Genomic DNA, 22,230 nt, shown 5'->3' with positions numbered 1-22,230 from the left:
TCTCCTCAGTTTTCTCATCTGTAAAGTGAAGTTCTGGATGTGATAGGCTCTTGGGTTTCTTCCAAACATGATTTTTAAATGTCTACTCTTTTGCGTGGTGCTGAATGGAAGTGATGACATGAAATTATTCCGTGTGCTTCCTGACAGCATCACTCCCAGAACACTATTTCCCGCTCCCTGTGTTCATCTTCCTGTACTTATCCTGAAGGAGAGCACAAGTCAAGATGGAGAGGCCTCTCGTCTAAGAATGAAGATGTCCCTTTATCAGTTCCTCTCCAATACAGCCACTGGCACTTCACAACGCCATGGCGAGTCACCCCACCTGTGTGCTAAGTGTTTCAAGTGCTGGACACTCCCTGTGTCTGGGAGGCTCTGAGAAAGAGGGCCTATGAGGACGTGGGTGGTCAGGCTGTCCTGGATTCCTAAACCTGCTGACTGGCGGGAGCCAGATAGGCTCTCACTGACAGGACGACACTAGCAATTCAAGCCTGGCCTGTGCATCTGTTCCCATCGGCAGCTGATACTTGAGAAGACAGCGTCTCCATTGTGTCAGAAGGAAAATGTTCTAGATTTGACCATGGGTTGGCTCAAGGCTAGTCACTTATCTCCATAAGCCTTAGTGGCTCCAGTTTTACACAGCCAGCTCTTTTGGAGTTCAATATTTTGTAAGTGTAACCAAAAGATGTGGACCACTGGAATAGCTATAGACACTAAGATTCTAGGGTTCCCTGGGAAAATTACTCTCCCTGCAAATGTCCTTCTTTGGGCCAGTATTCCCAGGATGGAGGTGGCCTTGATCCTCCTCTGACTTTCTGTCCCCTGTCATCTTCATCCACTTGTCCTGTCTCCCCTTGAATCTCCTATCCGTTGGAGCCCTAGTCCCAGCAACACACTTAAAAAAGTGTTTAACAAGCAGATGTGAGGCGGAGTTTGCCAATTGCCGAGGTGTAAATGCTCTCACTATGACCAATACACCAATATGACACCATTGATTCAGAGCCAGGACAAGAGCCAGCAACAGAGTGCTATATAGCTCTCTACCACACAGAGACCTTGGTCTAAACAGCCACAAGAGCACAGACACTAATAAAATGCAGCCAATAAGTTTTAGAAGCTATGTTTAGTGCTTCCCATAACTTCAGTTAACTCAGTCATTCTGGATTTCTGACAGGGTTGAAGACCCATAGTCTCATAGCCAATCCTGGCTATTTACTTTGAGAGAAAAGATCTGAGTAGATGGTTTTCAACTGACATTCATTCTAAAGCCAAAAAAAAAAAAAAGCTAGGTATCAAAAGTAAGTGTTTTAGTTAGAAGAGATGACAGAGGTTCTGGTTAGTCAACAGAATGATGGACTGGGTATTAGGACTATCTTGTACCTCACTGGTACAATTAGGAATAAGTATGCTCTAACTGTATTTTGAGAGAAAAGTTTTACTTTAACAGGAAGAGTGATATGTAGGAGGAGCTAAGTGGGAAGGAGTACTGAGAGGAAGAGATGGAACAAGGAGAGACGATAAAGAGGAGGAGAAGATAGGTGATGAGAGAGAGAAAGAGGGGGCATGGAGGCAGATGTTCACATGTCTCCACCAGTCAAAGATAGTTTTTATATCTAGGTTGGGTATTGGGTTATGCTTCTGGTTGAGAATTAATTACCAAACTTATAAATCCTTTGATTAACATTTAAAAAAAATTGTATAAAAGCAAAAAGGAAAGGGGGGCCATGGGACAGGGGTTTTCTAGGGAGGGGAAATGGGGAAAGGGGATGGCATCTTAAATGTAAATAAAATATAAAATAAAATTAAAAAAAAGAAAAAAATAAATAAAATGCAGCCAAGATGTAGGAAGTGATGGGACTTCTCTACTACCTTGCTTTTAATAAATTGAACTGTAAGTTTGTGTCAGTTTTTTGATTAACAACCTGTTCATTAAATTCTTGAAAAAATATCAGTCCATCCCTTCCAAACAAAGCTGTAGACCCCTACATTTGCAGGTGTACGTAGCTCTAGAGTCTTGCCTAGATAAGGTCTTACCTGGACAAGCTTTGGAAGTAAAATAGGGGCACTTTGTTCTGCATGCTCAGCGTGCCTCCCTTTGATAACTTATCTTTTCTGTCTCTTAGATAGGACTGTCTCCTTCCTCCCCTGTAGGAACAGTATTGAGAGAATTAAGACCTGGGCTGTCAGGACAGGTTGCATTTAATAGACTCAAGCCCAACTCTCAGACTAACTTTGACAGTGGTTCCGTGAGGTAAGTGGGGCAGTGGAGCTGTGATGGACAACCGGCCTACTGTATCTTAGGTTTTCCTTCACTGTAGCCAAATATCCAGCTGAAGAACTCACTCCCTTCAGGATTTGTCTTGACTCACAGCTTCAGAGGGTTCTGGGCATCATGATGAGGAAAGGCGTGGTCAAGCAGCTTACTCTGTGACAGCAGGAGAGGGTGGCGGAGCTCGGCAACATCATTGCAGTCGAGAAGTAGAGAGGGCACGAGAACATGGGACCAGACATTACCTCACCTCCAAAAGCCTGGTCCTATGATCTTCTACTAGTGAGGACTCACTTCCCAGTGCTCCACAGCCTCTCAAAATAGAGCTACCAGCTGGGGCACAAATATCCAAATGACAACATCAACTCTTCATTGTCATCTCCCCCCTCCGTTCTCTTTCTCAAAACCTGACAAATTCTAACTATGACATCAACTCTTTCTCTCTTCTTTGTCCCCCCTTACTCCTCTCCTCCCCCTTCTTCTCTTTCTTTCCTCTTTTGTCTTTGAAAGGATCACATTGTATAATTTGAGACCCCCTTTCCTCAACCTCCCAAGTGCTGGGATTACAGGCGCGCAACACTATGCCTGGCCATAGCCAGTGTTTTCTGTAGAGGACTGGAGAATAACTATTTTTGGATTTTGCAGGCCATATACAATCTGTTGCAATTGCTTGGCTGTGTTATGTTAGACTAGAAGCCTCTTGGGACAATGTGAAAGAAAGCGTGTGTAGTTACATCCCAATAAGCTTTATTTATAGACAATGAAAATTGAGTTATATAGAATTTCCACATGTCACAAAATGTAATTATGCTCTGATTTTCCCCAACCACTTGGAAGTATAAAAACTATCATGTTGTTAAGCTGTTGGTTTTGTTAGGTTAGATGTTTTCACTGTATTTTCTATGACATCTTCAATTTATGTTGTGCTTATGAAGATAACCCCACTGCGAGTTGAGAAAGGGCTTTCTATTGTAACATTGTAACTATAAAAATGTTAGCTGTGCCTTTTGGCACCTCCCCAGCAGGAAGAGCACCACCTCCCCATGACTTCTCAATAGTCATGTATTTGTACAGTACTTAGCCATTACTAGAATTCCAGCTGTTTCTAGAACTTACTATTTTAGTTGTTCAGAAATATTTTATTTTCATAACATGGCAAATAGACAACTACTCATGCCAGAAAACACAAATAAAAACATAGAAACCATTCTTAACTTAAAAGCCAGATGAGAATAAGCCCCAGGCAGATTATGGCCCACAGGGAAAGTTTAGCAAAAAAAAAAAAAAAAAAAAAAAAAAGTCTTTCTCCAAGCTTTCTGAATTGACTGGCTGGCTATCTTTGTTAAAAAGAAAAAAAAAAAAAAAAAAAAAAAAAAAAGCCAGCCAGCCCAAACGCTTGTTACAGGTGCCAAAGCAGGTTTTATTCAAGGGGTCCGTGGTCATAGGATCACCGAGATGGGGCCTTGCAAGGGGAAAGAGACTGGGCTTAGCCAGGCCCCCAAGAAGGATAAGTGGGAATTGATAATGAAGGTTGGGGGGTGGGGGGGGTCAATGTATGCAAAGAAAAAAGGTGTTTTGGCTAAACTGATTTGCTGATGCACGTTACTGCAAGCTATCAACACTGAGCCTAAATGGGCTTCTGTAAGAACAGAAGGGGAACCTTAGCCTTTTGAAGCAATGGGGTTTGGCTGTAGTTTTGGTCAAGGGCCAAATAGTCTTTGCCATTCCAAGCCTTCCAAAGAGTTTAGGAAATAACTGCAGAGTTTTTACCAGCTAGGCATATTGATGGGTTTGAGTCATCCTGCTTAGAAAATTAACAGTTGAGAGGCTTTGAGTACAGCACCGTAGTAGACTATTTGCCTAGCTGGGTTCCATCCACATCATGGAAATAGGGGGTGGGGAGAGGAGGTGGAGAATATAAGATGAACAGTCCTGCTTGCTTTTTCTTCTGAAAGCCATCTTCCTGACAGATGTGCCAGTGAGAACAGTTCCAGGAAAAGGAGTTCAGGTGGTAGAGACGATACCCTACAGGCAGGTTTCAGTCCGTAAGCAGAAGCAGCCTCAGCTGGAGCATACACACACACACACACACACACACACACACACACACACACATTCTCATAAACACACATACACACACACTCATACACATTCACACATACTCACACACATATATACACACTCATATACACACATGTGCACACACACTCACACACACACTCACACACACTCATATACATACATGCACACACACACTCATACACATACACACACTCATATACACACACACACTCATATAAACATACTCATACATACACTCATACACACACATGCACACACACTCATGCACATACTCATACACACATACACACACTCACACATACCCATGCACACACTCATATACGCACATACACACATACACTCATACACACATACACACACTCACACACACACTCATATGCACACATGCACACACACATACACACACTCATACACACATACACACTCACACACACACTCATATGCATACATGCACACACACACACACACTCATACACACATACACACTCACACACACACTCATATGCACACATGCACACACACATACACACACTCATACACACATACACACACTCACACACACACTCATATGCACACATGCACACACACACACACACACACACACACACACACACACACATACACACACACACACACACGCATGCTCATATGTACATGCACACAGGAGAGGAAGAGCCGAGAGGAGTTGTCTGGGAGGTGGTGGTAAGAAAGGAATCCTGCTTGAGGATACCCTCATCCCTGCAACCACACACAGCTTCTCTTGCTCCAACTCCCCTCCCAAGCCTGTAGCTGCCTGCTGGAAAGGAAAGCACAAATGGAGCATGAAAAAAAATCAGCAAAATAATTACAGGTTACAAGAAATCAATTGGAACTGTGTAAATGACTTGAGGCAGGTAGCCGAGTCAGGCTTAACACCCAGGCTCCCCTACAGCTGCGGTGTGAGTCCTGTGACAGGACCCAAAGAGCCCTGATATGGTGTCTAACGATCTGACTGGGAGCCCCAAGCCTGTCGTAACCCACCATGTGAACGTGGCTGCCCACTCCCTCCTGAGAACGGTTCATCGCCTAGGACACCATGCTGATCACTTTGTCTACTTGTATCTCCTGGATGGTTGAAAGTCAATGTGCTAATGACAGGTACATGCTAGGAAACTATACAGACCTAGACAGATGGGTCTTCTGCCTTTCTCTCTTGAGTACCTTGCCTTCTTTATATCTCTGTCACCTGTTCTTGGGGGCAGAGCCGATACCCACAGCCTGGCTTGCTGTAGTAGCCTGGCTGAATTTGCTTGAATCCCTCATAGGCCTGTGGCTGGTGTGGTCTTGTGATCACACTGCTTGAGACACCCACTCTCTGAGGGCCAGGGGAAAAGTGTGATTGAGGGCTGAATGGTGGAGGTAGTTTGGATTAAGGAAAGGGGGAAACCCTGGAATGCAGGTTTAAGAAGCTTTCCCTGAGTGCGTCCCTCTTGGCATGGCAAGGCGATCCCGGTCCCGGGAGTTAGTGTCTGCCCTTCTGTGACTTAATCACACTGCGGGAAGACAGAGCTTGCCACTATGAGGCAAATGGCGTGCAACTTAATCCAAAACTGTGTACTTCTGTGAACTGTCTGCAACGAGAGCCCAGCAGGCTCATGGTGCTGACTGGGCTGGGAACAGAAGATCCTGAAGAGTACACTGGATTACAACAGAGATGGACTGCTCGGCTCTGGACATGGCAATCAGATAGGGTTATGACTTGAGATGTAGGGGCAGGTGGGGGTGGGGTGCATGTAGGGGAGAAGGTCCTGGCCAAGAGCATCTTGGGTACTTCCTTTGGAAAGATGCTAGATGACAGGGTCAGATAGGGCAAGACTTCTAAGTCTAGCCTGGGGTGATGTGGTGCAATTTAGACTAACTGTGGATAGCCTAATGCATTATTGATTTGTGCAATAGATAATTTCAGAGCTCAGAAGTAGGAGAAGCAAGAAAGCTCTGGGCTTTGCTTTGGCCCCAGGGAACAAAGACTTGTTAGCAATGGAGTCACTTGGTGTTTACGGAAGAGGCCCTGTTAACCTGGAATGGATCGCAGTGAAGATCTCCTGGACATAGCAGGATGGGTGTTAAGCTGCAGGAAAAGGCACTGGGAAAGCACTGCTTGGGATAACAGGCTAGACCTCTGGTTAGCCTCAGAAACACCAGAGATGACATGATGAGGAAGAGATATAGCTCTCAGAACACGGAGCTGCTGATGGTGAAAATCTGCAGTGCAGTCACACAGAATGGGCATGGGACACACATGGACACAGCCAAGCACATGCCTTGTGTTCTCTGTGTCTGTCATTAGGCACCTGGACAGTCGATTCTCTCAGATACAGTACCAATGGCACCAGGAGCCTTGTAGAAGTGACAACAGGGTAGCGTTGCCAGGTACACTGCAAAGTCTCAGGGAGAGGATGGAACAGGGATTTCCCCTCCCTTGGCTTACATGGGACTTTTCTGCCTGTTTACCTCACCTCAGATCCACCTGCAGTCCCAGCATTCTGTGGCCTAGCCCCAGGCTCCTGGCCTCCTCCCATTCTTCCACACCACTCTATCTGGGTTGGACTTTAGGTTCTTGATGTGGAAAAAACAAAACAAACAAACAAAACAAAACGACAACAAAACAAAAAAACAGCAGAGCAAGAAGAAGTTGTTGCGTCCTCGGAGAAGGTGATTGGAGCATACTTGTAGAGGAGAGGACCCTTGAGGAGGTGAAAGGGTGGAATTGTAGGCAGCAGAAACAATAGGTGTGGAGATTGGACTGTCAACATGACACAATGTAGACACTCCTGAGAAGAGTCTCAACAAGGGATTAAGAGGGTCATGTTGGCCTGTAGGCACAACTGGGGAGGGGTATCACAGTAATGGGTGTGGTAAAGCCCAGCCCACTGTGGATGGCCCCATTCCCTGCATTTATATGAGAACGGAGGAGGTGAGGGGGCATGCACTCTCCCTCTGCCCTTGACTGCGGATGTGATGTGACTAGCTCTTTGAAGTCCCTGACTGGAACTTCACTTCAGTGGTGGATTATAAACGGAACTGTGGGTTAAAACAAACACTTGCTCTGCTAAAATGCTTCCTGTTAGGTTATTTTGTCATAGCAGCAGAAGTGAAGCTGAGACTGGGGGTTGGGGGGAGAGCATTTTGGAGACAGGGTGACAGTTCAGAAGGCAGGCCTGTGGCCTGTTTGTCCACTATTCCTTTCCCTAGGCCAGTTCACAGTAAAGATTGACGGTGCCAATGTCAGAACTGATTCTGAGTGTGACAAGAGTGGGCACCATCCATACCAGATGAAGGCTTCTAGGAGACTTCCAGAGATGACCCCAACTTCCCTGTCCCATAGGAAGCCTTTCTAACCCAAGGTGAGCTGTTGGACTTGGGGTAAATCCACAGTGGTTTGTCACAGATTCCTCTCACTGGGTTAGTTGAAGGCAGGACACATTGTGCAGGTTGAGTCTTTAGCATGAGGCAGACCTTTGAACACTTACAGGGCACAGACATTTACTTTCATTTATTCAATTTACATTTTCTGAGCAGCTACTTTATGCCAAACATTAAACCCACTGATCTGGGTTGGTGGAGGAGGGTGGGGGCAGCTAGGCTGCTGCTGCCCAGTCTCTGACTGGGCAACCCCAGGGTCAGGATTAGTGCAGACAGGCAGCACGTGCAAAATGCATGCCAGGCACTCAGCCACCCGCAGACAGTGCAGTAGATGTGAGAGACAGAGACACACGTATGTGCACAATGAGGAGGTGACCTGGCAAAGAGTGTGGGCCAGCTGTCATGGAAGACTGAGCCAAAGTGGAGTGACCGTCACTTTGTGGTTTGGTTTAAGAGCTCCAAGCCATTTTCTTGCTGGACCTGGAATGGTGCATTTAGTAACCTGGTATACATATTGTCCCCTCCTCAAGAAGTAACTAATAATGCCACACAGTTCTGAGGTCCCCTCCTTCTAAGTGAGGAGACTAGGTAGTATGTTTCATGAGGGTGATGGTTAGTGGTGATTGACAACGTGACCGAATCAAGAAGTACCTGGGAGATGGGCCTGTGGGCACGGATGGGCCTGTGGGCATGGGTGTGGTGGATCATCTTGATTGTGTCAGTTAAGGCGGGAAGATCTGTTCCCTGTGGGTGGCGCCATTCCCTGGCTGAGATCAGAAAGGGACCAGAGGACCAGCGGGTCCTCATCCCCTGCTTCCTGCCCATGAATGTGATGTGGCAGCTGCTTCAGGCTCTGGGTGGGCTGACTGTACCTTGAACTGGGAGCTTCTTCCTTAAGTTGCTTTTGTCAGGGTCTTTTATCCAAGCAACGGAAGATATCAAGGGACCCTAGTTCTCAGTTCTCCATTCTTCTCTGCTCTGTACACTCCATCTTTAGGTAGCAAGCCTGTTAAGTCCCTAATCCCAAAGGAAAGAGTTTGTTTGTTTTGGTATATGGCTCAGCATGGTCTGGCCCTCCCGCCTCTACCTCCTGAGTGCTGAAATTACAGGTATGTGCCGTACTGCCCAGCGCTACAGATTTTATAAATATGCCAATTAATAAACACACTGGGCTCTCATGGCAGCTGTGTGACTCTCTGACCCATCACATGGTGCATCTAAGTCCCATTTCTGTACTAAATGAGGTGGCTTCCAGGATTCTTCATGTTTTTCTTCTGGGCCCAGGCCCTCTTAGCCAGCCCCTGATTTTATAAATGCAACCTGAGGAATGTAGGGATTCTTTCACTTTTAAAATTGTATGTGTAAGAGTATTTTGTCTGCAGTTATGTATGTGCATATGCAAACAGTGCTTGTGGGGACCAGAAAAGGGCATTGGACTCCCCATGACTGAAGTTATACATGGTTGTAAACCACCCTGTGGGTACTAGGAATGGAATGCTGGTTCTCTGGAAGAGCAGTCAGTGCTCTTAACCTCTGAGGCATCTCTCCAGCCCTGGGGCTTCTTGTGTTGGTAGATATTGTTCAATGGCTCTCATATTTATTGTCACCCTGGGAGCCATACCAGCTGTCACCAGCAATAGCCCCAGGAACCCAGGCAAAGCTTGGCTTTGCCACTCTGAAGCTGAAAACAAGCTCAAGGTGAACCAATATGGAGCAGAGTTATATTTATTACAGATGGGAAGAGAGGCACACCAGGAAGGAATAAAGCGAGGGAAACACTTTAGGTGGGGGTACAAAGGGTTGGGGTGGGTCTTAAGTTACTTCTTTAAAGGTAGATAAGGACCTGATAAGAACTTAAGGAATTTTTTTTAAAAAGAAAATTGTAAGGTGGGTTTAAGGGATGTTGTTTAGACTTCTGTGTGGAAAGGGGGGGGGGGGGGCGGCTAACAAGTTAAGGTTATGCCTGATCTTGGCTCCATCTGAGCGCAGTACACTCCTGTCTTTTCTGTCTCTGAGAGGTACTTAAGGGATCATATGATCTCCTGTCAGTAATTTTGGCTTTACTAGTGGCACCTGAATTGTCATCCTGAAGTGGACAGGACAGGACCAAACCTGGATGAAGGGCCTGTCTGCCTCCCCACGGTCCCTTCCCAGGTCTCCATAACTCCCTTGCTTGCTTTCTCTGGCTTCATCTGTCTCTGTTTACAGCTTGGAGGGATAGGGCAGGTGGTAGTGTATTGGTTGGAGACCTTGCTGGTTTATCACCAAAGACAGAAGTCTGTAGCAACATACAAGAGGAAGGTGACTTCTTCAGGATTAAAATATTGAGAGATGCCAGGGCTTTGACAAATGATGAAAAGAGAATACAAAGAGAAAAATAAGACAAAAAGCACTTCAGCTCTCTAACAAATAGATAAGGAGAGGCGAGGTAGGGTATCTGCTAGATGACCCCAAAGCCTCTCCTTTTCTGGTTCTCATAGAAGAGTCTCAAGAACTGGACATGGCCAGTGCTGATACACAAACACTCTGGGAAACTTGATTTAGGGGACATCTACATCTCATTCTGGGTACCATAACCAGACTGCACAACTTATGATTGTCCCTTCCCACACCTATCACTCATGTGCAAGAACACAAGGCACCAGAGTCCTTCCTCTGGATACCCAAGTGCATGCTAGACACTGCACACCATGATCAGACCAACTGTGGCTCTCCATGTGATGACAGCTGTCAGGGAGTCCAATATCCACCCTGCCAATCATGTGCCTGAGAACATCTGCCTAAAGTTGGTACTGTGCGTTGTCGATAGTGCCTTTGGTCCATGGATGAATTAAAACATGATTTCAAAACCAAAGGGAGATAAAATATGTATACCAACAAGCTAGCTGCCTTTGTGCTAAAACGCCACGTGTGGGTTCAGGTGTGGGGAGCTTTGGCACCGGAGTTCAAGCCATAGCTTTGTGGACTCAGAATGAGTGCAGGGGGTGACTTAGTGACTGCTGAGCCTGTATGACTTCATTAGCAGATGCACATCTGGCTTTCAGGAGAGGACATGGTGCCCGTGTGCCAGGCAACTCTGGACAGCCATGCTCAGTGCTTCCCAGCACCAGGCAGAGGTGACAGCTGATGTACATGCAGACCGTGCACACGGCTAGTGCAGCAGCTGGGGGAACCGGAGTCATTAGCTGAGGTTGATAGACTGTGATCTAGCTGGCCCCAGCCCATGTTTGGGATTCTAAGTCAGAAGGAAAGGTCAAGAGAGACAGAGCTGACTGGTTGACTGTAAGAGGAGCAGGTGCTGAAGTCAGAGCATGCGTGTGAGATGGGTGGGCACAGGTGGTCAAGGGGCTGAGGCAATTACAGGGAGGCTGATGAAGACTGTGAGTTTACAGAAGACAGATTGGAATGCTTCAGCTGTCTGGAGAGAAGCAGGCTCCTGTGCTCTACCCACCATGAAGGGTACAGGGTGGGGGGTGGCGTTTGCTTGTTTTGTTGTTTTTGAGACATGGTCTTATATAGCTCAGGCTGGCCTTGAACTTAATAGGTAGCCAAGACTGAACTTGGAACTTCCTCCTGTCTCTGTCTCCAGAGACTTGTATTACAGATGTACATCACTGTACCCAATTTTATGTGATGCTGGGGATCGAAGCCAGGACTTTGTGTGAGTGAGGAAAGCAGTCTACCAACCAGGTTACATCCCAACCCTGTCTGTGCCCTGTAAGTCATGTCCAAACCACCCCCCCCCCCCAAAAAAAAAAAACACCAAAAAACCCAAACAAACCAGACTTCTGGATGAGCATTATTTTTATTTATTTTTTAATTAAAAATAACACTATATCTAGAATTGAAAACATTGCAGTCCTCTGCCCTACTGTGTGAACTCCTGTTATCAGCCATTGTTTGTTGCTTCTGGTCCTTCCCAATTTATCTCTGAGCAGCAGATCTCACTGGTGTTTCTTGGCTTTTATTTGCCTTGTGGGAGGTTAGAATTAGAGTCCCTTATACCATCCTCCAGTTTCCAGCCAATACACTCAACAGAACCGCTTTTCCTCACCCTCAGGATACAATGTTGTCACACTGGAGGTGGTGGGGGAGGGGCAATCAGTAGTTGTCACTTATGACCAAGGTCATGGATTTACATTTACATTTGATTTACAGCTGATCTAGGGACAGTAAAGCAACTTAAAAAAACACAAACAAAAACAGTTATTTCAAGTTTGACTACTTGCTGGATTTTTCCATGTGTCTGTCATAAAGTCACGCTCAAAGCCTCCTTTCCCCATGACAATAAAAGTTGTCACAATGTGTGCAAACATTAGATACTGTGTTTCTTTTGCCTTTTCCACTTGGGGGTTTTCTCCTGGTGCCCTGTCTTTGTCATGTCTAAATTGTAGCCCTCTAAGCTTGTTATGCACTGTTTTGGGCAAACCATTTTACCTCTAATCTGACAATTCCCTTGGCTTATTTTCTGAAATAAGCCTCTTAGTTTTAGAATTCCCCGCTTCCCTCTCTATCAGGGTTCTCCTGAGGAACAGACCCAATAGGATGAACACACACGCGTGGGTGCGCACACACACCTATTAAGTCAGCTTTATAATAGTAACAAAAGCAGAATTACACTTGAGAGTAGGGAACCTGATAGTTACTCTACCCTTGATGTTAAGGGCCTCATCAGTTGTCCCTCAATGGCTGTTTCTTACTAGTGAGACCTAAGGCCAGTAGTTGTGAAGCTGGGTGCCTCTGCAGTCCCAAGCTGGCCCCAGAAGCCTAGAAGGTTCCTAGAGAACCTCTGGTCCTTAGCCCCATATGAAATCTTAGAAACCCTGATTTTGCTCCCACTGGAGGAATCAGCAGCAGCAGCAACAACAGAAGGGCAGGTTGACTCCTGCAAGAGCTAAACTAAAGCTGGGCAGTTGGTGGCGCACGCCTTTAATCCCAGCACTTGGGAGGCAGAGGCAGGCGGATTTCTGAGTTCGAGGCCAGCCTGGTCTACAGAGTGAGTTCCAGGATAGCCAAGGCTATACAGAGAAACCCTGTCTCGAAAAACCAAAAAAAAAAAAAAAAAAAAGAAAAAAAAAAAAGAAAAAAGAAAAAGAAAAGAGCTAAACTAAGCCAGCCATAGGCTCCATGACCTCCCTGAGCCACGCCCCTTTTAAAATCGGAGCTGTGGCCCAGAATCCCATGCCAGTCAAGGGACACTCTAGGCGATGCTCTTTATACAGGTGATCCTAATTTGTAACCAGTTGCCGTTCACATCAACCTTAATGCCCCCCTTTCTTGGTTTTAGTCTGCCGTTTTTGAACGAAACGTCTGCGAGCGGTGTTTTGTGAAACGGTTCAACGGCAGTTTACTTTTTGAAACCTGGCGTATCTGAAGATGTACATAAAACCCATCCATTTAAAGCATATAGTGCAGTGAGCTTTAGTTATTCCGACTTATGCAAACAACACAGTTTAATTTTAGGACATCCTCAGCTCATCCCAAGCCCTGTCCCCATTGGCAGGCTTCCACTATTGCTATGATTCTTCTAGCTCACTGTAGTGATCCAGGTGACCTCTGACTTCCTGTGTCTGTGGGTTCGCTGACTGAACACTTAAGGGCAGGAATGGTCTTTTGCCACTGATTTCTTTCACTTTACCACAATCTTCTCTGATCCTATTGGGCTAAGTTCTGTTAGTTTTTCTTTTACATTGCTGCATACTATTCTGGTGCATGGCTATACTGGGCTTTGTTTATCCACTTATCATTATGGACATCGTTTATGGCTGCTACCATTTCTTGGCTACTTTGACTACCATTGCTGTAGGTATAGGGTTTGTTTGTTTGTTTTTTTTATGTGGACACAAGTTTTTATTTCTCTTTTATAGACACACAGCAGTCGTTTGGTATCCTAGCCAGTTTTTTATCCCTTTAACAACATAGGTGAGTTAATCAGCTTATGAGAGGTAGATTTTGATTCACAGCTGGTCGGGTCTATGATCAGTTGGCCCCACTACTCTGAGCCTGTGGTAAGGCTACTCCGTGCTGGGAGCATGGAGAAGGGAGCCCCTCACCTCCCAACAGCTAGGAATAAAAAACCAAAAAGACGCCGGGCAGTGGTGGCACACGCCTTTAATCCCAGCACTTGGGAGGCAATGGCAGGCAGATTTCTGAGTTGGAGGCCAGCCTGGTCTACAGAGTGAGTTCCAGGACAGCACCAGGGCTACACAGAGAAACCCTGTCTCGAAACACCCTCCCCCCAAAACAGACAGGAAAGGTCTGAGGTCTAATCACCCTTTTAAGAACACACTCCTAATGACCTAACTTCTTCCTATCAAGCCCCACTGTTCTAGCTAGGGTTTCTATTGCTATGATGAAACACCTTGACAAAAACAAGATGGGGAGGAAAGGGTTTATTTGGCTATACTTCTACATTGTCATCTATCACTGAAGGAAGTCAGAGCAGGAACTCAAACAGAACTGGAACCTGGAAGCAGGGAGGTGGCGCTGCTTACTGACTTGCTCCCTGTGGTTTGCTCAGCCTGCTTTCTTATAGAACCCAGGAGCACCAGCCCAGAGATGGCCCTACCCACAATGAGCTGGGCCCTCCCCTAGTGTTCACTAATTAAGGAAGACATTTTTCTCAACTGGGGTTTTTTTTCCCTTGTGTCTTCTAACTTGTGTCAGGCTGACATAGAACTATCCAACACACCCATCTTACAGGTTCTACTGGTGTCCATTTCCAACGCCGGATGGCTATCAACCTTTCAACTATACCCGCAGCACTCTCCTGCACCTATTAGCTCTTTCATCTGTTGAGATGAATGGATGGCTTTTATCTCTCTCTTGTTCTGTTAATATGCATTCTGATAGTGATTGCCCTGAATCTGTAGACCAGTCTGAGGAGTGTTGTGATCTTGACGGGATGCAGTCTTCCATCCCAAGAACATGTGATGCTACCCACCTCTGCTTACTTAGGCTTCTACTGTCTATCAGAAGGCCCAGGGAGTGAAGGTTTGATCCTCAGGGTATCATGATTGGAAAGTGTTGGAACCTTTGGAATACGGAGTGTTGAGAGGTCTTCAGGTCTTTGGAGTGGTGCTTTCACAGTGGATTTTGGGAGCCCTGTCCATCAGTCACTCTCTTCACTTCAGGCTAGGAGGTGAGCTGCTCACTCTCCTTTACAGGTTTTACCTCTGTCGGCCCACATTCACACCAAAGGCCCTGAGAAATGTCTCTAATTTATCTTGGACAAGAATCTCCAGAACAGCAGGGCAGTGGTGGCGCACACCTTTAATCCCAGCACTTGGGAGGCAGAGGAAGGCAGATTTCTGAGTTTGAGGCCAGCCTGGTCTACAGGGTAAGTTCCAGGACAGCCAGTGCTATACAGAGAAACCCTGTCTCGAAAAACCAAAAAAAAAAAAAAAAAAAAAAAAAAAAAAAAAAAAAAGAATCTCCAGAATTGTAAGCTATTTAAGCATTTTGTCTTCATAAGTTAATTTTCTTGGGTGTCTCATTATAGTGACAGAAAGCCAACTAACTAACACAATGCTATATTAAATTGACTTTAATATGTTAGATGCAACTCACATTTCCAGGATAAACTTGCTTAGTTACAACGTCTGAGCCTTTTTATATGTTGCTGAATTTAGTTTCCTAGTATTTTTGTTGAATATTTTTACATTTTTAACTAAGAAATGTTTGTCTGCAGCTTTCATGTGTTGTCTTGGTCTGGTTTTGATGCCAGTGTAATATTGGCCTCAGAGATGAGGTTATAAGTGCCTATGGATAGTTTGACCATTTGGCAAAAAAGTTTGCTTTAGATGGGCACCAGAAAGCTTTTTCTTTAAGGAAGATAAAAGCTACTTTTAGAACCTCAAATGGTCTCTGTTCATCTTCATCTCTTCACCCTCCAGTTTAAAATTTTCAGGTATTTCTTTCCGCCTAGTCTTTTATTTGGCTATGTCTTAGTCAGGGTTCTATTCCTACACAAAACATCATGACCAAGAAGCAAGCTGGGGAGGAAAGGTTTTATTCAGCTTACACTTCCACATTGCTGTTCATTACCAAAGGAAGTCAGGACTGGAACTCAAGCAGGTCAAGAAGCAGGAGCTGATGTAGAGGCCATGGAGGGATGTTACTTACTGGCTTGCTTCCCCTGGCTTGCTTTCTTATAGAACTCAGGACTACCAGCCCAGGGATGGCACCACCCACAATGGGCCCTCCTCCCTTGATCACTATTTGAGAAAATGCCTTACAGCTGGATCTCATGGAGGCATTTCCTCAAGGGAGGCTCCTTTCTCTGTGATAACTCCAGCTTGTGTCGAGTTGACATACAAAACCAGTAGAGATCATTTATTCATTTATTATTTTCTTCATTCTCCCTCTCCCTCTCCCTCTCCCTCTCCCTCTCCCTCTCTCCCTCTCCCTCTCCCTCTCCCTCTCCCTCTCCCTCTCCCTCTCCCTCTCCCTCTCCCTCTCCCTCTCCCTCTCCCTCTCCCTCTCCCTCTCCCTCTCCCTCTCCCTCTCCCTCTCCCTCTCCCTCTCCCTCTCCCTCTCCCTCTCCCTCTCCCTCTCCCTCTCCCTCTCCCTCTCCCTCTCCTCCTTCTCCCTTCATGTTGCTTTGTTTCTTCTTTGAAAACTCTCAGATTGTTCTATTTTTGGAAACTTCTTCAAAATGTATCCTACTGTGTGTGTGTGTGTGTGTGTGTGTGTGTTTATTAATTATACTAGGAAATCTGTTTAATATGGAAACAGTCAACATGGTGGTCCATAGTCTGGACTCTGGAGACGACCAACACGGCTGTCCATAGCCTGGGCTTTGAAGACGCCGTTTATTTTAAACTATTGCTTATGCACTAATAGCTCCTGCTTGCTGTTGTCTCCTTCCTGAACTTCTGTTACCACGAACAAGCTCTCAGATTTTCTTAACTCTTCTCCACTTTCCCCATCTGTTGTATTTTTATTCTGATGCCTAAGATATTTCCTCAACTTTATTTTTTAACCTGTTTTTGAAATTTCTGCCACATACACATTTAACTGAAAGAATTTCTTATTTTACTTTTTGTTTTTTTAGACAGGGTCACCCAGTACAGTCTTGGCTGTCCCGGAACTCACTGTGTAGACCAGGCTGGCCTTGAACTCATAGAAATCCTCCTGTTTCCCCTCTGACTCTTGAATAGGGTTGGAGGTGTGTACCACCACGTCCATCTCTTTCTTATTTTCTGAATGTTCCTCTTTATAGAATTCTATTTTGCTTTCAATAATGTATTTTCCCATGTGTCTAAAGATGTCAGGATTTTTCAAAATCTTCTTGTGCTCTTCTCATTGTGCATTTCCTCGTTTGTATTTTCCCTTGTAATAGTTTGAGTGTGAAATATCTCTGACAAGCTGTGTGTGAGCTGCCATGTGGGTGCTGGGAAACGAACCCAGGTTCTCTAGAAGAACAGTCAGTGCTCTTAACTGCCGAGCTATCTCTCCAGCCCTAGAAATCCTTTTTAATAAAGACTTTCAGCCAATCTTAATTTAGGGAGAGAGAGTCTCACTATGTAGGTCAGGTTAGCATAGAACTCATTATATAGCCCAGGTTGGCCTCCCATTAATGGCCATCCTCTCTTTCTGACACCTAAGTGCTGGGTTTACAGAGAAGTACCTTCATGCCCAGACTTTTGATTAGTGTATTTAGACCATTTGTGTTTGATACAATTAATTATTTATATGTTAATGCTTAAATCTGTCATGTTATCTTTATGTTTCTACTTGCGTTCTTTTCCCCTCAATTCCGTTTTCCTTTTTTATGTCTTTTTATGGATTCCTTGAACTGTTTTTTTTCTTTTTTCTTTCTTTCTTTTTTTAAAAGAATGCCGTTCTGAAAGTTCTTGACTGTATCCTTCTGTGCACCTTTCCGTGGGTTTCTATATGGCATTGGATTACAAGTAACCACAGTCTCCTGGTAGCTATCATTTTATCAGTTTGGATGTAGTATACACAATCTCACCACATTTATATTTCCTATTTAAAATACAATTTTTAAAAATACTTCCTTCTATAGTAACATTTTTAAAAATTCATAAGATCATGATGTAATTTTTCTAGTTCAGAAAACTCCAGAGGAGGAAATTGCATCTGCCCGTATTTTTACTACTTTTTGTTGTTTTCTTTCCCTCTTGATGGTCCATGATCCTCTCTTCCATCACTTCCTTTCTTTTGTAGATCTTCCTGGCAGCTATTCTCCTGTGCCAATGTGCACCGTGTGTATGTTAATGCCAGGCCTGTGTGGAGGTCAGAGGACAAACCCACACAAGCTGGTTCTCGCCACCATGTGGGTCTCCACGATCAAACTCAGCTGTCAGGCATGGTATCATGCACCTTCACCTATTGAGCCATCATGCTGGTCCCCTGTAGCCGTTAAAAACCCAAACAAACAACCAGCAAACCAAAACCCACAGCATTTTCTTTTTATTTATTTATTTTTATGTGCACGAGTCATTTGCCTTACTGGTAGTAGAACTCTGTCTTCTGCAAGAGCAACATGTGTTTTTAATCAGTGAGCGCCTTTCTAGCCCCCGGTAGCCACTTTTACATTTTCCTTTGACTGAGGATGTACTAATCTCTCTTTCGTGCTGGACGACTGTTTCCACTAAGAAGAGGGTATCGGGTCGACAGTGTTCAGGGGAGATGTGTCTTCCATGGCTACTGCTGAGGAGTAAGCAGTCATCCAGTTGCTTTTCCCACGGGCGAAGTGTCATTTTCTCTGGACCTTTTCGAGACTGGTTTGCTTTTCCGAGGTTTAATTGTGGTATATCTTGGCACGGAGTTTTCCTACTCGGTCCTGTAGGAGCTTGCTCTGATTTATGGGTCTTGTTCAATTTGGAGGCTTCTGGCCATCACTTTCCTGGCAGTTTTTCAGCTCCTCCACTTTCCTTTCCTCTTGGGAACTCTGGTGATGTAGATTTAGATCCTTTGCTGTAGTCTCACAAGCCTCTGAGGGTCTGCCATTCTCCACCCCCCTGCCCCCCCTTCCACTTTAGTCTTTCTCTGTTATTTAGATGTGGTGATTCTGGTTGTCTTATCTCCAAGTAACAGATCTTTCTTTCTTTCTTTCTTTCTTTCTTTCTTTCTTTCTTTCTTTCTTTCTTTTTTTCTTGTCTATTTCTTATATTCTTCCTTCAGCCCATTCATTGAGCCTTTTAATTTGGGAGTTGTATTCTTAAGTCATCAAACTTCATTTTTTTTTTCTTTACATTTATTTATTTATTTTTTCGATGAGGCTTTGTCTCTTGGCTGGAGTCGGGTGTGCTTATAATTGCTTACTAAAAGGTTTTATCACGGCAGCTTTAGAGTGTGTGCTGGGTGGTTAGCAATTGGATCATCTCAATACCAATACCCACCAATTTTCTCTCCTTCCCCCGCTCCCAATTTGGTTTAATATCTTTCTGATTCTTTGTATGACAAGTGACTTATTTAGACCTGAGCTTTTTCATATCTCTGCTGGCTGGGGTGAGGGTTGGCCACCTTACCACACTGGTGAAGTTTAGTTACCACCGACTCATGGTATAGTCCTGACTGCTAGGCCTCATCTGATACCACCTGTCAATGGAGAGGAGTAGTGCTTTGTTACTTGGGGTTGGAGAAGGGGGCTTTCCGGGTGGTCTGCATGGACACCAGCTGTGGGATGGGTAGCTTGTTACTAAGTTGCTCTCTTCATGCTTTTCTTGGACATACTTCCAAGTGAGTATCTCGGGATAATTTAGAACAGCCAACTGAGACCAGGAATCTAAGCCTGATTGAATCTAAGTTCAATCTCTGAGTAGGGGTGACATTCTAGGTACCCCCGATGTGTTTATAAAAAGATAAAAGGGGGATATGTTCTATGGAGGTGTAGTCAGGTGTGGGGGAGGGGAAAGGCGTGCCTCAGCGGGCCCATGCTGAGGCATCCCTTCCCCCTGAGTGACCAACCACACAACTATTCTATAGTATAGAATAGTTTATTCAGGGCATGGTGAGGGGAGTTAAGAGGGTAGTAGAGGCAGAGAGAGAGAGAATAGAGAGGTAGAGGAGTAGAGGCCAGCCATGAGCATGTGGATAGAGGAGCGGGGGAAGGACATGGGGAAAGAGTAGGAACAAGACTGGAAGAGCAAGGGACCAGCAAGAGAGAGCAAGAGAGACAAGGAGGGGGTAAGCAGTCCCTTTTGTAGAGAGTCAGGCATACCTGGCTATTGCCAGGTAACTGTGGGGCGGAGCTTAGACAGAATGCTAACGCCCCCCTTTTTGGTTTATTTGAAAAGGGGCAAATATCAAGGTTGTTTTCTGACTCGCTAGGCCACTCCTTTGCTGATCATTTGATGTGTGATCTCCCAGCTTCAGCGCCTGTTAGTGGCTCTGGATGGCTAGTATCTTCAGCTCAAGTTCACATGAGTCTATCAAACAGAACATGGGGGACCTTGCCTCGGTGCCATCCCTGGGTCCCACTGCTCCAAACCAGTATTCCTTCTGTTCCCATCTTTCAGAGCCTCCTTGAGCTTGTGTGATACACAGGAAGGAAAGAGAGAAGACTGTGAATTCCATTGTCCCGGAAGTTTCCAATGTAGTTTTTTCTTTCCTGTTCTTTTAAGTGTAGTCTCATTTACATGTGCCTCAAATCACAGGCTTTGAAACAGGATGCGGAACGATTACCAGGGAGCTTTTCTTCCTGTTGGAAACCAGGGAGCCCGGAACCTGTAAGCAGCATCCACAGCTGTGTGCCCCAAATCTCCCAGCAGAGCAGAAGCAGAACTGGAATGCACGGTCTGGCTTGTGTGATTCTGCAGCTGGTATACTCTCTTAGGCTTCTAGCCTGAGGTGCCTAGGCTCAAATACTAGAAGAGTGGTCTCATGGGATCTGACCAGGCTAGCCTCTTGTGGATTCAGATGACAGGGCTGTCTATTTAGAGAGCAGGAGCTGTCCATCAGAGATGTTGTCCAGCAGGGTCATCAAAGGCCTGGCCTGTGGACCACCTGTCTGCTATATTAGGATTCAAGATTGCCCTAGAAGGTGGCCATTGCAGGAAAGGGGTAAGGGTTGTGCTCTTTCAAGCTTTGTTATAGAGGGGAAGGGGGAGAGATGTGTGATGGCCTGGCCCTCTTCAAAGTGCAACAGACTGTGATTCCCTTGAAGCAACAGGCCCTGTTGCCTAGTATGAGAGACCTCCCAGCTGCTCTATCGTTTTCTGGGAATATTGGCTTGGTGAGGAAGGCCACTGCAGTTTTAATTTACGGGAATATGCCTGAGCCTTGAGGGTCATGGGGCTTCCTCTGGGGGAAGCAAGATGGAAGCAGGCTAGTTAGAAGCAGCAGACAGTGGAAGACTAATGGGATCAATGCTTGGGATTCATTAGCAGAAGATTCTGGAACCTTTCCAACCTTCCCCAGCAAATGGTCCAAACTGCCCCCTTAATAGCATTAAGTGAAATTACAAATCGGAGAGGCTGGCCGATCGATCTTGGGGCTTCTCTGAGATTCTGAATGGGGGTGGGGCTGATCCTTTGTGGGACCTGCTACCACTTCTCTGACCACAGCTGCAGCATCACCCAATCTATTGGGTCAGTTTTCTCTCCCCTGCTAGGGAGGAACAATGCCCAAACAAGCATCTTTGGCTCATGGTCAAAGAATTCCTCACCCGATTCCCACTCCACAGCACTGATACCCACCCTCAAAAGGAAGCCAGACAAAGAGAACTTTCCAGAGAGTTCAGACATTCCCATGGCTGCAAGTCTGAGGTTGGAGAGATGTCCGGAGAAGAAAGACCATGTAGAACTTGTTGGGGGGAGGGGTGCTTCTTTTTCTCAGCCAGAGGATGTCTCTGAGTGTCTCATAGGCATGAGATACCACTGGCTGGGTACCACTGCCTCCCATGGCCAGGTTCTACTAAGTTCTTGGAACTTCCCAGGAGAGGCCTTGCAGCCTCAGGTCTCTCCTACCATGATATCCGTCTCTTCTTTCCCCAGCACACACATCCTACCCTTCTTTCTAAGAAGACAGTGTGAGCAGGAATAGGTCACAGTTCTCCAGAGAAACCAAACCGATAGGATGAACATAGACTAGGACATTTGCTATGGAAAGCAGCTTATCTGTGAAGACCTGTGATAGCCCTGTAAGTCAGAAATACTGGAGAAACTGACATTTGATTAGGTCTGAGTCTAAAGGTCTGAGACACAGGAGCTCCTGGGTATGGAGGAAGGAAAAGATAGACCCGCTCCCCTGAGCCTAGAGAGAAAGAGGGGCTTCTCCCTTCTGCTCTGTCATTCTGTCTGGATCCTCAGTTGTTTAGCTGATGCCTGCCCATATCAGGAAGGTAGCTCTTAGTATAGTTTGCTGTTGCAAATGCAAATCTCTTCCCCAAACACCCACTAGACATGCCCAGAAATCATGTTTTCCCAAATAGCTGGGCATCCTTCAACCTATCACAGGAAATTACCCATCACAGGAAAACAACCAAGCCAGGTACAGAAATGAGAGCAGAA

The sequence above is a fragment of the Arvicanthis niloticus genome, chromosome 10, assembly GCF_011762505.2.
Source record: "Arvicanthis niloticus isolate mArvNil1 chromosome 10, mArvNil1.pat.X, whole genome shotgun sequence".
Classification (NCBI taxonomy): Eukaryota; Metazoa; Chordata; class Mammalia; order Rodentia; family Muridae; genus Arvicanthis; species Arvicanthis niloticus.
The sequence above is the reverse complement of the archived record's forward strand: the minus strand, read 5'-3'. Positions refer to the sequence as shown.